This window comes from Camelus bactrianus, chromosome 5 (genome assembly GCF_048773025.1).
Source record: "Camelus bactrianus isolate YW-2024 breed Bactrian camel chromosome 5, ASM4877302v1, whole genome shotgun sequence".
NCBI classification, from domain to species: domain Eukaryota; kingdom Metazoa; phylum Chordata; class Mammalia; order Artiodactyla; family Camelidae; genus Camelus; species Camelus bactrianus.
This window is the reverse complement of record NC_133543.1, coordinates 85,396,289-85,412,029: the sequence shown is the minus strand read 5'-3', so window position 1 is coordinate 85,412,029 and position 15,741 is coordinate 85,396,289. Positions and strand designations below refer to the sequence as shown.

At 38.9% G+C, this 15,741-nt stretch overlaps 1 long non-coding RNA gene across 4 annotated transcripts in view; it reads right to left on the bottom strand.

Moving 5' to 3' along the window:
* Positions 1-9,120: 9,120 nt before the first annotated feature.
* The window catches only part of LOC123615010 (uncharacterized), a 66,260-nt gene continuing 59,639 nt past the window's right edge, over positions 9,121-15,741 (bottom strand). For all 4 annotated transcript variants that reach the window (XR_006722538.2, XR_006722537.2, XR_006722535.2 and 1 more), the window contains 2 exons: positions 14,992-15,108; positions 9,121-11,284 (listed from right to left, as the gene is read on the bottom strand). This is a non-coding gene — a long non-coding RNA (uncharacterized LOC123615010). The remainder of the gene's footprint in view (positions 11,285-14,991; positions 15,109-15,741) is intronic.

Below are 15,741 nucleotides of genomic sequence, written 5' to 3'. Positions count from 1 at the left end.
ATAGACTTATGCCTTTGAATCTGGGTGTACTAAGAGTTTCTGGTGATGAAGTAAAAAAACGTATTGATTTGATTTATTATACTCCCATGAAAAGGCTGTATAACCAGATTGATGGGATGGAGGATTACTACAAATATTTTTATAGGGCTAGGAAATTTGAATCTTGTATACAGTGCTGAATTTGAACATATTGCTGGGCTGAAAGCAGGCATCTCGTAAACAAACTCTTGCAATGAACCACTCTTGCATGGCTATTAGTAGTCAGTATGTTTTTACTGAGTGCATGCCATGTTTGCAGCCCTGTGTTAAATCATTTTCTGTCTTAAAAGTTTCCTTTTTTTGTCTTTTGCATATACATTTGCAAAAAAAAACTGGTAAGAAATTCTTATTAATACCCAAAAGAGGTATACTCAAGTTAAAAAATTGATATAATTTTGCATACAATGAAAAGCACAGTTCACAAATGTACACATAGGTAGCTTTTGACAAGGCATATACTTCTGTAATGCATACCCTTATCAATCAAGACGCAGACATTTTCATCACTAAGAAAGTCGCCTCGAATCGCTTCCCAATCAATCCCCCTCCCTCCCATCAACACTGATCCAATTTCTATCGCAGGCACTCATTTGTGTCTGGCTTCTTTCACTGAGTACAGTATTTTGAGCTTCATCCCCGGGGTGTGTATCAGCAGTTAGTTTCTTTTAATTGCTGACTAGTATTCTATTGTATGAGGCCTGGGCAAACTTCCTACATCCTGCTGAGTATTCCCTAATGGAGTGAGAGTGCAGACAGGATCTAAGGGCTATCCTTTGTTCCCTTCACTCCTCAATGTTTAAGCCATTTTTTCTGAAAGTGCAAACCTTGCCCTTCCTTCATCAGTATCACTAGGGCCCCACTATTATGTCTGATCTTACTAGATCAGAATTTATACACAGGGTAGAGGACCCAGTATTTCTAGCAAGCTCTCTATGGGATGCTGAACATCCCATATGAACATTAACGGTGGACACTTTAAGCAAATATTTTGCAAATATAAAGGATTAAGGAAAGAACTAGAAGAGTAAGAAACAAGGTGGCCAAACTGCTTCCAGTAATTCACGATGATGGACCAAACCAAGCAAATTTCTAAGAGTACACTAAGTCTCAGACGGTGAGAGGGGACGGGAGCAGGAGTCCCTGGTTGGGGGGAAGGTCTAATAATTAGAGGGGAGACAGAGAACGGGGCCTGAGTAAGTCAATCCTTTCTACATTTGAAAAGATGGGTTTGGGCAAAACAAAAGAGGAAAAGGTGAGAAGGGAAGCAAGTGAGACTGTTAGTGTGTGGTGTCTCCCAGGAATAAAAAACCAGATTTCAGTTTACCTAAAGCCTTTCCTGGCTTTCCTTCCCGATCACTCTCCTCCCACCTGCTGTCTCCCTGAAGGTTGCTAGCTCACCTGTTTTTTCCTTGTTGTTGCTTCCCAGCAGAAATGTGAGTACAGCTCAAAATTAAAAGAGCAAGTATATCGGTGCTCCTGAATCACGAGTTAAAAAACAGCCCAAAGAAATGGGATCTCTCCTCTCAAGTGTAGCGATAAGGCGTTTAAATGCCAACATGATAAGAACAAGATAAATAATAGCAACAAGCCCTGTGATGCACCCAAAATGTCAGGCTGGCGCCACATGCTGTCCAATGAAATGTTTTTGGATGATCTAGGGGCTGGGAGGAGAGTATATACTTTTCATTCATACAATTTATTCCTTGAAAATGCCAAACTGCTATGAAACATTTCTTTCGCTGAAGTGTCTGGCTATCTGGTGCTTGCAGTCTCGGCACAGACACTGCCCACGGATAAACAGACGTCTCGTATTTCATCTGTCTTTGTTCAGTGCTGCTTGGGGCATATCTCCTTGGCTGCCAGCATCACCAGCAGTCCTGGAGGGTGGGGCTCAGAGCATCTCTGGCTCCACTGTTATCAACAGGCTAAGGTAGCCCCACCCTCCACTCACCCGAGGTCTTTTCTCTTCTCTTCTCAAGACTCAGAGGGGAGATGAGATAACTGAAGTCATTCTGACCATTATCCTAGCCAGAATTTTCCTATTCCTCAAGGGAAAAGCTTTTGTCTATACGTAGCCCCATTAGGTATTTTTGAACATAGGCTGTGTGACACATCATTAGTGGAATATAGTCTAAACAGACATACAAAGCAATGTTGACTTCCATTTAGTGTCTTAGTGTTAGTAGTAATATTGACATATTTCATTATACTAGATTTTACTGATATTTGGAAGTTATATATTATACTTATAAATAAAGTGGTTATGTTAATGTTATAATTATCTTGATGACAATATTGTTAAGAACCATCATTTTCACTGTAAGAGAAAGATACCAGTATAAATTTTTTTTGAAAACTTAGTTACTTTTAATTAAATTTGAACTATTTGAATATTTGGAATTTGATATGTCAAATATTAAAATATATTTGAACTTGAGATATGAATATAAATTTGTTTTTAAAACATTTAAAAATTTGAAATGTTTTAAAAGTGAAAATGTTAACATACCCCCGTTTCATCCACTAAAAAGACCCAGTAGCAATGACAACTCGTGAGAATGTTAGCATGTTAGCATCAAACTATGGTCTCTGAATACTATTCCCTACTAAAAAGAACCAGTGATTCTTGGAGAGATCGCTGGTTCCAAATGTGAAGTGGCAAATGACAGGCAGAGACTAGATCATCTTGTTATGCTGGAAAGCAAGGAGGTTGGCCACTGGCTAAAGGTGCACAATTTTTCCATCAAAAGGAAGATGATGGCAACTGTTTGAAATACACAGCTAATAAATGTAGGAATGACAGAAGTAGAATAATTCATTATTCTGTAACATCTAATGAAATAACTGATTCAGGCAATAAACAGCTATGGATGTGAAACCTAAGAAGCCAAATATTAATGAGGAACTAGATATTCCAAGGGAGCCAAAAGGTCACCCTCCAACTTTGCACCTACTGATTAATCGATCAACTGGCATCTTTAAAAGGAGGGCAAACAAGTATTGCGTACTTTCTCATGAGGGGTCATATGAAGTATGGAGGATCACCTGTGAAGTACCCCTGCCAAAACTGTTAGCCCTGAATCTCAAGCCTTTATATCTAACTTCCAGTTATAGAAACATAGGAGATGGAAAACAAGTTGGAAAAAATTCAGCAAAATCCAGAATGTAATGGGACAATTGGCCCAGACTCTTTACGAGGCCACTGCTTGAGAAAAGGGTGATGGGGGAGATGACTGTGCCAGACAAAAAGAGGCTGAAGAGACCCATCAACTTCAACAGCAGCAGCAGCAACATTCCCTTATGTTAGTTAATTCTATGTCTTTAATTTGCATATGTGTTTCAACAAAGGACTGTGGTTGGCTTGCTGACTGACATAGTGTTTCTACTAACCTCTAGTGAAGAATGTAGCTGGCTAGGGTTTCCTGTGCTCCCTCCCAAAGTCTCTACCCCCTCCCAAAGTCTCTGCCTTCCACTCCCCACCCCTAACAGAATCCAGAGGGGTAAGTTCACAAAACTAATAGCAAGAAGAGGGGCATAAACAGACAGAAATAGTTCTTACTCAAAATAGTTTCTTGGAGGCGGTTTTGGATTCTGCGTTGCGGGCTTGGTCACAGAGTCAAATGCTGTAATAAAAACCAGATAATTTTGTGTTCAACAATAAGGTATAATTACATATGCTGAGATAAAAGCAATCAAATATCACGCTCTGTCTGTGATGGAAATCACTGCGTGCTGTGCAGGACTGTGCTGCAGGGGTCTAAAATGAAATTTCCCCTGAACTGTGTGTAGAATATTAATAGTTGATTAGAGTTCTCTGAGTGTCAAATATAGGTAGATCTAGTGGGAACAGTGGTCCAAAATACAAACCCCATTTAACCAGGCTATTCAGAAAGTACAACCAGTAATTCTTGTACCATGTCTGGTATCACTTTACATTTGATTTGAATGATTCTCTCATTAAATTTCTTCTCTCTTCCCTTCTGTTCCTCTGTCTCCCTTACCCACCTGTTCACATACATACAAAAACCACATATATTATTATATTCTTATGTCATATGTGGTCATTATCTCAAATCCTCATATCCCCAACCAACTGCCTAACACTGACTGCCTTAATTTTAATATGAGATTTAATACCAGATGACATTGAGAAGAAAAACCTTTTGTAAACAACCATTTCTATGCTTTAACCCAGAAATTCCACTAGTAGATATTTTTTCCTTAAAAATAAGTAGTTAATTTAGGTAAAGATTTAAGATGTTTATCACAACATTACACACAGTACAGGGAAAACTGGAAACCATCTAAATGCACATCAGTAAGGTGCTCCTATGCTGTGGGATATTGTGTGACAGTTAAAATGAGACAAAACTATTCATATTAATGTGGGAAAATGTTTGGGATATCCTGCTAAATGAAAAAAAGTAAACTGCTAAACACTAGGTATAATGAAATATTTTAATAAACAACAATAAAACACATATGTATATGTATAGAAAAAACTCTAGAATTACATACATGCTATTTACAGAGGATACCTCTGGGTGGCAGGACTGCAGGCTGACTTTTACTTTCTATTTTCAACATTTTTGTATTGTATGAGTTACTGTTGCAATACCAACTTGAATAATAAGTTTTATTTAAACGTTACATGAGAGGAAAAATTCATAAAACATACTGTAGACTAGAACCCCTTACTATTTCTAAAAGTTTTCTTTCTCAGTGTATGAAGAAAGAATGGGGTAGTCATTCAGTGAATCCATGTCCTTGTCTATAAAACTTACTTTTTCAAGGAATTCTGTCCTAATATATTATACCTGAATAATTTCTCCTTGGCCCCATTATCTCCTAACATTCGTGACTTTGGACTTTCATTCCTATATATATATTATTTTTCAAATATTCCTAAGTAGTTTTTACATGTATATGTTCTATATCCTCAACTGTATAAAATCCTTGGTTATTGCCTTTTCTTTCTATGGTATAGTTTTCTATGATCAATAAACGCTAAGGATTTTGTGATTAATGGGCTAATTCAGGGGTCATCAAATAATGGTCTGTGAGTGAAATCTGACCAACTACATGTTTTTGCACAGACCATGTGCTAAAAATAAGTTTTACATTTTCAAATGATTGGGGAAAAAAACCCAAAAGAACAATAACACTTTGTGACATATGAAAGTTATGTAAAATTCAAATTTCAGTGTCCAGACACAACGTTTTATTGGAACACAGACACATTTATTTGTTTACATATTTTCTGTGGCCGCTTTCATGCTATAATATAAAAGTTGTAATGAAGACTGTATGTCCCACAAAGCCCAAAATATTTACTAGCTGGTTTTCACAGAAAAAGTTTGCCAGCCCCTGAGTTAGCATAATGTGTGTAAATAGCATCAGAAAGGTCCTTTAAAAAAAAATCCGCTATTGTAGGACGCGTTTAGTAGTTTGCTGGATTGCATCATTGTTCTCAATTCTTCTCTGCTGCTTTCATAATAGGATTATACATCCATATTTTTATGCACATGACATTGCAATGTCTTCCCGTAAAGAAGACAGTATACACCCTTGCCCCAGTGTCTTTAAGCTTGGTCATGGTATGCTTTGGCCAGTGAAATATTAGCAGATATGATGTGAATGAGGCTTTAAACATGCTTGCATAGTTTGACATGGATTTTTGGGTGTCTGTGGTCTGCCAAGAGGTAGCAGCCATCCGTCCAGCTAACCACTGGTCCCAGAGTGAGAGACATGCAGAACATACCTGAACTTGAAGCAGAGTCAATTCAGTCAGGGCAAAGACTCGTGAGTGAGAAACGAATGCTGCTAAGAGTCATTGAGGTTTGCAGATTATTTATTATATGACAATCTGCCTGATACTCTGGGACTTACCACTTGTTAGTTATGGTGTAGTTCGTGTAGCTCTTCTATGCTAAACATATAGAAACTGGAAATCTCATTAGATTTAGGAAGAAGTAATATGGATTACACCAGGTAACCAGTAAATGTAACATACTTATACTGCTTTATGAGTATAGTTATAAGCTTGAGAAAAGTCTATTTTTTTTCACCAAGCTGTTCTAATGCCTTGGAATCACATTTTCAGTGGGCTATTGTCCAACAGTACGAAAGCCAGTTGGTTGCTGTTAAAATGAACAAGCTGAACTCCTATGCTTCTTTGTCCATTTCCCCACTCCTCTTGTTTGATGCGTGATGTGACGTGTGATTTTATGCATCTCTGTAGATCTGATTTCCAAGTCTTGAAATGCAACTATATTTTTACCTGTGAAATGGGACACTTTTTTTGATAAAAATTTTGCTCTATTCTAAACCTACACAAACTTGGTGCTCTTTCCCATAAGTATTTAGAATCTGGTTATATTACTGAAGATGTGTAGTGTTCGTAAGGCAAGGTTTCCTAACAGTGGCACTATTGACACTTGAGGCTGGAAAACTACTTGTTGTGGGTGGTTGTCCCGTGCGCGTTACTATTTTAGTAGCATCCCTGACCTCTATAAACACTGGATGCCAGCAGTGCCTCTCCGATCCACCCACTCTTCCCCATCCTGTGCAGTCACTGATGAGCAAACATGTCTTCAGACATTTCTGTATGTTTTCTGGGAGGTGAAACCACCCAGATGAGAACAGCTGCCCTAAAAGTAAATTTTAACGTGGTAGTTACACATTATAATAATCCAGTAAGTTTTCTTTTTTTACATCTTGTTTTGAAATAACTACAAATGTACAGAAAAATCCCAATTATAGTACAAAGAACGCTCATGTCCCACTTGCTAACATTTGCCAGGTGTACTTTTTCTTTTTCTTTCCCACTTTTTTTCTGAATCATTTGGGAATAAGTTGCAGGGAGGATACACTCTTACCCCTTAATACTAAGTATGTATTTCCTAAGAACAAAGCTATTCTCTTGCATAGTCACAGTATGAGTAACAAAAACAGGAACTTCAATATAATACAATATTATTATTCAATCCACAGTCCATATCCGACTTTTGCCAGTTGTTCCCCAAAATGACAATGCTTTTCACAGTCCAGACTCCAGTGAAGGACACACGTTGTATTATCATATTTCTTAGTCTCTCTCTTTTTTTTTTTTTTTTGTTTAGAGTTCTGCAGCTTGCTTTATCTACCTAGTGGTACATCCTACACACCTTTCCCTAATTCTTTACACCAGGTATGTATATATATCTCTTTGACTACCGCTGATTGATGTTTTGGTTGTTTTGTGGCTTCTTTAAAAATATCTTTGTTGTTACCAACAATGTTGAGATAGATATCTATGCACATTTATCCCAGGGCACGTGTGCTTGTGTATCTATAGGCTAACTTCCTAGCACTGAGACTAAATATCCTTTAAGAATTAATCTCCTTTAATCTAGAGCAGTTTCTCAGACTTTCACTGGTGTTTAAACCTCAGTATTTTTCAAGAGTACAGACTACTTTTTGTAGAATGGCTCTCAGTTTGGATGTGTCTGATGTCCCCATGATTAGATTTAGGTTGTGCAATTTTGGCAGAAACATTATGAGAGTAATGCTGTGAACTTCTCAGGGCATCTCGTCAGGAACCGTGAGATACAGGTTAAAGCCTTTATTGGTGATGTTAACTGGTCATCTGGTCAAGGTGGTGTATTAGTTTCCCAGGGCTAGCCTAACAAGTTAGCATGAATTTGGTGGCTTAAAACAGAAGAGCCTTCTCTCACAGTATGGAGGTCAGAGTTCAAAATCAAGGTGTAGTCAGGGCTGTACTCCTGGAGGGTCTAGGGTATAATCTTTCTTCTTTGCATCTTCCAGCTTCTAGTGGCTGTCTGCATTTCCCGTGGCTGTCTCATGCTAACCTCTGCCTCTATCTTCACATGGCCTTCTTTTACTTCTCTCTGTCCATGCCTTCTCCTCTTCTGGTCTCTTATAAAGACACTTGTCATTGGATTTAGAGCTTGAGTAATCCAAGATGATTTCATCTTGAGATCTTTAACTTAACTACATCTGCAAAGACCCTTTTTTTCCCCAAATAAGGTCACATTCACAGATCCTAGGGGTTAGAATGTGGAAAAATCTTTGGGGGGCACCATTTAAGCCAGTACAGGTGGTACCTGCCAGGCTTTTTCACTATTTTTCTTTTTTTTTTTTATTAACAAGGAATTAATGGGAAGATACTTTGAGACAATGAAAATATTCTATTCCTCATTAAGCTCTCACCCATTGGTTTTAGCATCTATTGATGATTCTTGCCCAACAGGTGATTTTTTAATTGCATTATTCCGTCTACATTTACTAGTTGGTGTTCTATTGAAAGACCCTTTCCTTCCTTCCTTCCTTTTTTATATCTATATAGACTTATTTTATTCAATGGGTTATAAGCTATCATTGTTCTTTTATTTTCATGCTCAAACTTTCCCAAATGTGGCCATCGAGAGCCCCATCAAGTCGGCTTCTGTGTTCCTGAACATGACCCCCACCATTCTTTGAGCAACTTTCTTTCTGGCACAAGAAAATGTTCTAAGCTCGTTTTATGTTTTTCCCATCTTGGCTCTAGAATCAGCCATTTCACCAAGGATCTTTAGTTTCTTTTGGTGGGGAATAATATTTAAAAGCCAAGATCTATGTCTGAGAAGCCTTTTTCAATACAAAAATTTGAGCCCTACTTTCGAAGACTGTAATTCACAAGTCCTTGGGTAGGGCCCAGAAATGTACATGTGTGTGTGTGTGTGTGTGTGTGTGTGTGTGTGTGTGTGTGTGTGTGTGTGTGTGTGTAAAGTTTCCAGTAGCTTTGCTACACGGCAGTGTGTGAGAACTACAGCTCTAATGCATTTGAGGCATGACTTAGTTTACACTACATTTTTCAAAGCACATTTTTTATCTTAAGGGACAAATAATTGCCTCATACCTTAATTACTGGATACCAGAAATCTAAGCAAGACAAAACCTACACTATCTGAAACATGTATCAGACATCAGATGTCAGTGATGGATGTCTAAGATAGAAAATGTGTTCCATAATGTAAAATAATTATTGATTACAAAATCAAGTCAACTTAGATTCAAGTCTAGATGTAATTATAATCTCAATTTAAAAAGAAAGTGGAAATTTTACTTTTAAATTGCATTCATCTGACTATAATCTCTCTCTCTCTCACACACACAAAAGAATACATCACTCTGTGGGAAGGGATGCAGGGAATACAAGAGTTTTCACAATGGAATAGAAAAATCATTTATTTCAATATCCGTTGCCTGACTATCTTCAATAATAGATAACTCACAGAAGGAACAAAATTACTTCAGTGAAGCCAGACTGTAGTGTTGAAAAGTTATATCACATTTTGGTATTGAACGTGAAAAAGCATTTTTCCCATATGAAATTTTGGGTTAATCTTTTTTTTTTTTCATTCCTTAAAAAAAATAAGTGCATTCCAGGAACTAACACTTATATTTTGAGGAAGAAGTTCTTGTTCTATCTACAGATAATCAGTGTATATATTGAGACTTGGAGTCTGTAACTTTGCCTTTGTGAAAAGGAACACAATATACCTCCTTTTTCAGATGGCAGCACTTTGATCGCCCACTGAGAATCACTGAGGTTAGTTAGAAGAAAATCCCCCATGGGAGTAAGAATGGTAATTCTTATTATCAACAAATAATGATCGTTGTCATTTTTGAGCTTGTACCAGGAATTGTACATATCATCTCTATTTTTGAATCAAGTAAGTATCGATAAATGAAGTAACTTGTTCAAGGTCACATAGATTGGAAACGGCTAAGGCAGGACTCAAGCCCAGTCAGGACAGACCAGGTTATGTTCAGTAACAAACAACTGGCAAATCTCAGCAGCTTGTAATGACAGAGATGCAGCTCAGGCTACACTGGCACCTTGGTTTGGCTGTGGCTCTATGAGTTTCATTTCCATCCTCAAGCCCTGGCTGACCATGAAGCCTCTGTTTGGAATACTGCCAGGAGCTGCAGCAGACGAGAAGGAGGACTGCAAACCACACAGTGGCTCTGAACCCTTCTACCTGACAGAGGAACAAAATGGTTTCAGTGCAGCCAACTGCAGCGTTCAACCACTATGTCACATTTTGGGTTTGAACATCGGTATTTGCATTTCAATGGCCAGAGCAAGTGAGGCCAAGTTTGATGTCAGTGAGGTGGGGAAGCAAAATCCTCTCACAGGTAGGGGCAGCAAATATTTGTGACTGTAACCAGCTTACCACACACTGGTATGCAGGTGGCATAATGTAACCTTAAGCCAGTGCAGCAGTGCCCGGTCTCAGCAACTGGTCCACAGTGTGAAGCAAAAACTTGTTCGATGGTTTGGAAAAGAGTTGACCTTGCTCTTTCTCTAATAAGGAGCTGCTGCGGCCATTTTTCTGCTGGGAGTAAGTGCGACAAAAAGTCTGCTGATTTGTGCAGGAAGGCAGTCAGGAGAAGCGGAACCCCAGCACCGAGGATCCCATGAATCTCTGGAACAGCTCACCCTGATGGTGGTCCCACCTCTGAACTTTCCAGTGATATATCCCAACAAATTCCCTTAGGTTGAACCAGTTTGAAGAAGAACTTCTATTACTTCTATTTCTAATTGATAATATTAAAATCCAAGACCTAGCAAAGTCCTAAACTTTGTCTTGGAAGAAGCACACATGTATATGTGTATGATACACTTAATTTTCTAAAAAAAGCAATGTAGTAATACTATGACAATTTTGAAACTAAGGAGGAAATTACCCATAACCATACTACCCTAGAACATGAACTACTCATCAGGTCTGGGTATGTTATTCCACTTCCCCCTCCCCACCATGTGCACTGACTTTTACATAAGTTGTGTTAAAGCATACAAATCATTTTGTGTCTTACCTTTTCACTTAAATGTACATTTGAATTCTTCTCCCACATTGCTACCTAATATTATATGGATTGCTGGAATAGCTACAAAATATTCCAGCACTTGGCTGTAACACAGTATCGATGAAAATTTCCCTAATCTTGGACATTTAGGTTGCTTCCAGTCTTTCACTTTACAGGTAACAGCGCCACATACAGAAATGCGGGTGCGTGGAGAACAATGGCAAGGGCACACACAAGGCGCTATGCCACTGGGCGCTTTTCTTTAGGTCTCTGTACAGCCCCCTGGACCATCAGGTGACGAAACGCACAGACTCGGGCAGGCGTTGGGCTCTGCCTACTGCATGTCACTGATCTAGATACCCGCAGATGCGGATCTGGTCTTATTGTGCTGTTAAAAGAAAAAAAAAAACTGGCATAAATATCTTGAAATTTTTCACCATAATAATGAATTCTGATTTGGAATAGTTGGTTAAAATTCAGAAGATAATAACTTATAGGTGGAAGCGAGTAGGAGAGGGAAACTTGCAAACGCATCAGTAATAAGTCAGAAATAAGTGCTACTGAGATATATCAACAAAGATTATAGGCAAAAACCAATCTTTTTTGTACTGAGGTCCTCAACTGGCATGAATTGCTCACATAAATCTGTTTGGCCACTGTCCTGAGGAGGTTATGCTGAAAGGGGCAGCTCTTTACTGTTTCCCGGGAGTCTGTGTACTGCCCTGTGCGGGTCACACAGCTCTGCCAGCCTGGCCTGCTCTCTGGCCTCTGAGGGCTCTTGTCTCTGGTCCAGAATCCTCCCGTAACAACATTCCTGTGCACTTTCCAGTGAACCTGAGATAGTATTTCCCTTGCTTGCTCGAGATTTATATTTATATCTATCTGTTATAAATAATTAAAAGGGGCTGACATGGTTATTCAAGAGTAGTGTCCAGGCAGTTCTCCAAGTCAATTTATCTTTCTCAGTCTCATTTAAAAACTGGAAGACTGGTGGACTCTTGATTAGATGTTGAACTTTATGGCTCTGCTAATCTTGGTCTGGAGGTACAGGGCCACAGCTGTTGATCTTGGCACCTGTTTCTCAGTCCAGGTCCCGAACATGATTTCTTGACAACTGTATTAGCAAAAGCATTTAGCCTGTACCTACAGGGCCATTAAAAGCAGAGCTGGATAGTTTGTTTAGTGGATCTGACTTCATAAATTAGGGAATCCTTCTTTGGCAGAGTGTGGGCTGGCTCGGGACAAAGTGGTGGTATGTAGTGGAGCCAGAAGGATGTATATTAGTAACTTCTGAGCAGAGAACCAGAAATGGGCCTCGATCTTCAAAAGAAACCTAGTAAGAAAGTATCTCCCAAGAGTGAAGTTGGTCAAGCAGGGCCTCCCAGGGAGCGGTGACAGCATCTCCTCTGAGATGATGTGAGTGTAGTTGACCTAAAAGTGAGGGGATTTATAGTTCTCAGGAAGGGGGGAAAGGATGAGAACTACCAATAAAAATTAGGCCCTGGAAGACAGTCAGATAAAACGCAATCCCTACCTGCAACCTTTACATAATCACTGAGTGAATGAGCAGCTGGTGCAAGTCCTTTGACTGAAATGACTGATTACTTAACTTATATCTTTGGCTAAATTCTATTCAAAGAATACAGAGATATAACAATGTATCTTTTTATTGAGAAATTTTTAACGTTTTCATTTTCAACCAGTGATTTTAGTATTATTTTAGACAATGCCTTAGAGCTTCTTTTTTTTAAATACTTTTTTTCCGCAAAAAACTCCAGTATGATACCAAGAACATTTATCCCCCCATAATTCAAATTTGGGGTGATGCCAAAGCCTGTTATAGGATTTCATTGTGATACTCAATCCTGAATATTTAATGTAGACCAACATGTCTTTGTTCTTTTCCAACAACTGCCAAGCCTTCACAGCAGCACCACACAAGAGACTTGTTTACAAAGCCTTTGCTCCCAGCCTCTCTTAGGTCCCCAGAATGTAAGCTGCCTGAGGGCAGACCGCACCTATAGCATTCGCTGGCTTCTCCTCATGCTTAATAAACACCATGCTGGCTCAATGGATAATAAATGCTAATGAATGTTCCTATATCCTTATTGCTATGTTTACTGGGGGAAAAAAAATAGAGAGAAAGGTTAAGTGGAAGTAGATAGATAGACAGACAGACAGACAGACAAATAAATAAATAAATAAATAAATAAATAAATAAATAAATGTATGTTATGAGAGAACCTGAAGTTCTCATTTAGTGAAATCCATGCTTTAGCACAGTGACAAGGTGTGTAGCTGTTTGAAAAGACAGAGAAGCAGCAGAAGTCTGTAGCATGTTTTCGCTTTTCAGAATTTCCCCACTACAGCATATTATTTCAGATTTTCTTAAGGGTTTTTCTCTGTACTCTCCAATTATCCTTTGAGGACCATCACTAAGGGGTGAAGCTGGCACTACTGCTTTCTGAAATAGCCCTAGTGTCTCATGGAGATGAGATTCTCTGGCTTTCAGTTCCCATTTGGTGACAGCCCCATGCACATCTAGCCTGACAGGCCATTTATTGCTTTTGGCAGCAGAGTGAGCTCTGTGCACAAGCATGGTTGATGAGGGAAACTCCATGGAGAGACTGAGGAGTGAAAGCAGCCTGGACTGGCTGGGAAAGGGCAGCTCAGGGAGCCGGTGTCCTGGATGCTTGCTAACGAGGATGGCGGCTCAAAGAGAGCTACTGCTAACCCACAGGAGCCCCACTGGCACGTCCCCCTCCCCCAGTTTCTGCGGGAGCCATCACCCTGCTCATGCATTCATAGGTCCTCAACCCCACTGCTTGCCCAATATGTATTCTGTAGAGACAAAGGGCAGACTTGAGGATCATTAAGAATATGTGGAGAAAAGCAGTCATCACATAGCAATTACCCAGAGAGCAAAGAGTCTGAGATTTATTTCTGAATGAAAATTTAAGGTGGAAATATACTTGACATCTTTAATCAGTCCCTTAAAATCACTGCATTCATTTATGCCACACTGACGTTATAAAGATGAATTAATGACTTCAAGTGTGGACTTCAAATCAAAATTATTTCAACTTATGTAAATGGAAGGCTTTTAAAATAACAGGCACATACACCTGTGTATGTTAAACACTAAGGAATTTCCTTTTTTTAAAACCCTAAGCAATAGAATGTTTTCAACCTTACCACATCACTCTAGTTATTGACTGGTGAAACAGCGCTCATATAAATACTGTGAGACTTAGTGATTCCTTGCAGAATCTGATTCATTAGGGAGAAGTACTCTCTGCTATTTTAAGCACTTAGGTTACCTGTTCTCTGAGCCAGTCTACTGTCATAGCAACTGATCTACCACAGAAAAGCAAGGGAGTGCCCTCCAGAAGTGCTTTTCCTTCCCCTTCATTTGGGAATCTTTCCTTGGCTCTTAGAATTAAGTTTCATAACTCAGGTACCTATTATGGAAAATTTCACTTAATGAATGATAATTTTGTGGCAGCTTTTAAATTTCTGAAGTGTCAGATTTAAGGGATGTTCAGATGCTACAGGTTAGCACCAAAGGTTGGGAGAGCATATGCTGGAATACCAGGAAAATCATGTGACAGATGAATGGGAAAATGAACCCCGTGAGTTTGTATAAATATATCCAGAAAAACTGAGATCGAACAAACCCAGATCAGTCAGAAACTGAGGGCTTATCTGGATCTCCTTAATTTTAATCACATTATGGTTAATCTGATCCCACATGGGGTTATAAACTGCTTTACATATTCCAAAAATGTCAAACAAACAACTAACCAGTGGCCTGATAAGGCAGTCTCCCATATTTAGACACTGTCCAAGGAGGGAAAAAAAAGTAAAAGTAAGTCCATTGGGGGAAAATGTTTCAGTGGCTCAGAATCAATGAACAATGAAACCATCGAATATTCTAAAGTCATAAAGTGTTTGTATAACATGGCCGTAGATGTTCATTCACCAAGTCGAAGTATTAGACTTCAGAAAACACTTAATACTTTAACTCTTTTTAAAAAAGGTGTGTGTGTGGTGGGGGGGTAGTATAAGAAAGGAAACACATCTGAAATCACTTACCTGAAAACTTTGGGGTCCAGAAATACTTGTAATGTAGGACTTTTTAGCTCTTGGATAGGTAAAAATATAAGTATTCTATATCATACGTAAAACCCTGAGTGAGGCTTGGGCAGCTCCCTGTAATAAAACAAATTGACATTTCAGTGGTGAAATGTATAAACATTCATACTGATTGTGATCAACGAAGATTAAAAATAGCCTCAAGTCAGTTCAGGGCAGGTTTTGTTGCCAGATGAGTTCAGGTCTTGTCAGGCTTTGATGCCCCATGAGTTATGAAAAGTCTTTCATTTATCAAACCTCTTTGGACTTCAAAATTGGCAGATAAGGGATGGTGAACCTACACTGCTTTGTGCAGTGACTAACATTCTCTCTCCACTGAATAAAGCTGCATGGACTGTTCAAAAAGGAAAACAGGTGAGTTAAGGGCTGATGGAGCTGCAACAAGTTAACAAAGGAAAATAGTAATATTTGGGAATATCTGCCTTCAAGCAGAATGTTCTTTACATTTCTAATAAAAACAGGGAGCTAAGTAGATGGAAGAACTGATCTGAGATGTGTTTTGGTGATTCTTATGTTATGCTGGCAACACATGTGGGCAATTAGGACACACTTTCACACAACAGTGAGGCCAGAAAGTGAAATAAGGGATAATGGGATGTCTAATAGGTATGATTATGTGACAGACACACTTGTGGAGGCAAAGGGCAAGGGATTTGGCATCAATTGGCAGCCTTCCTGAGTTCAAACTTG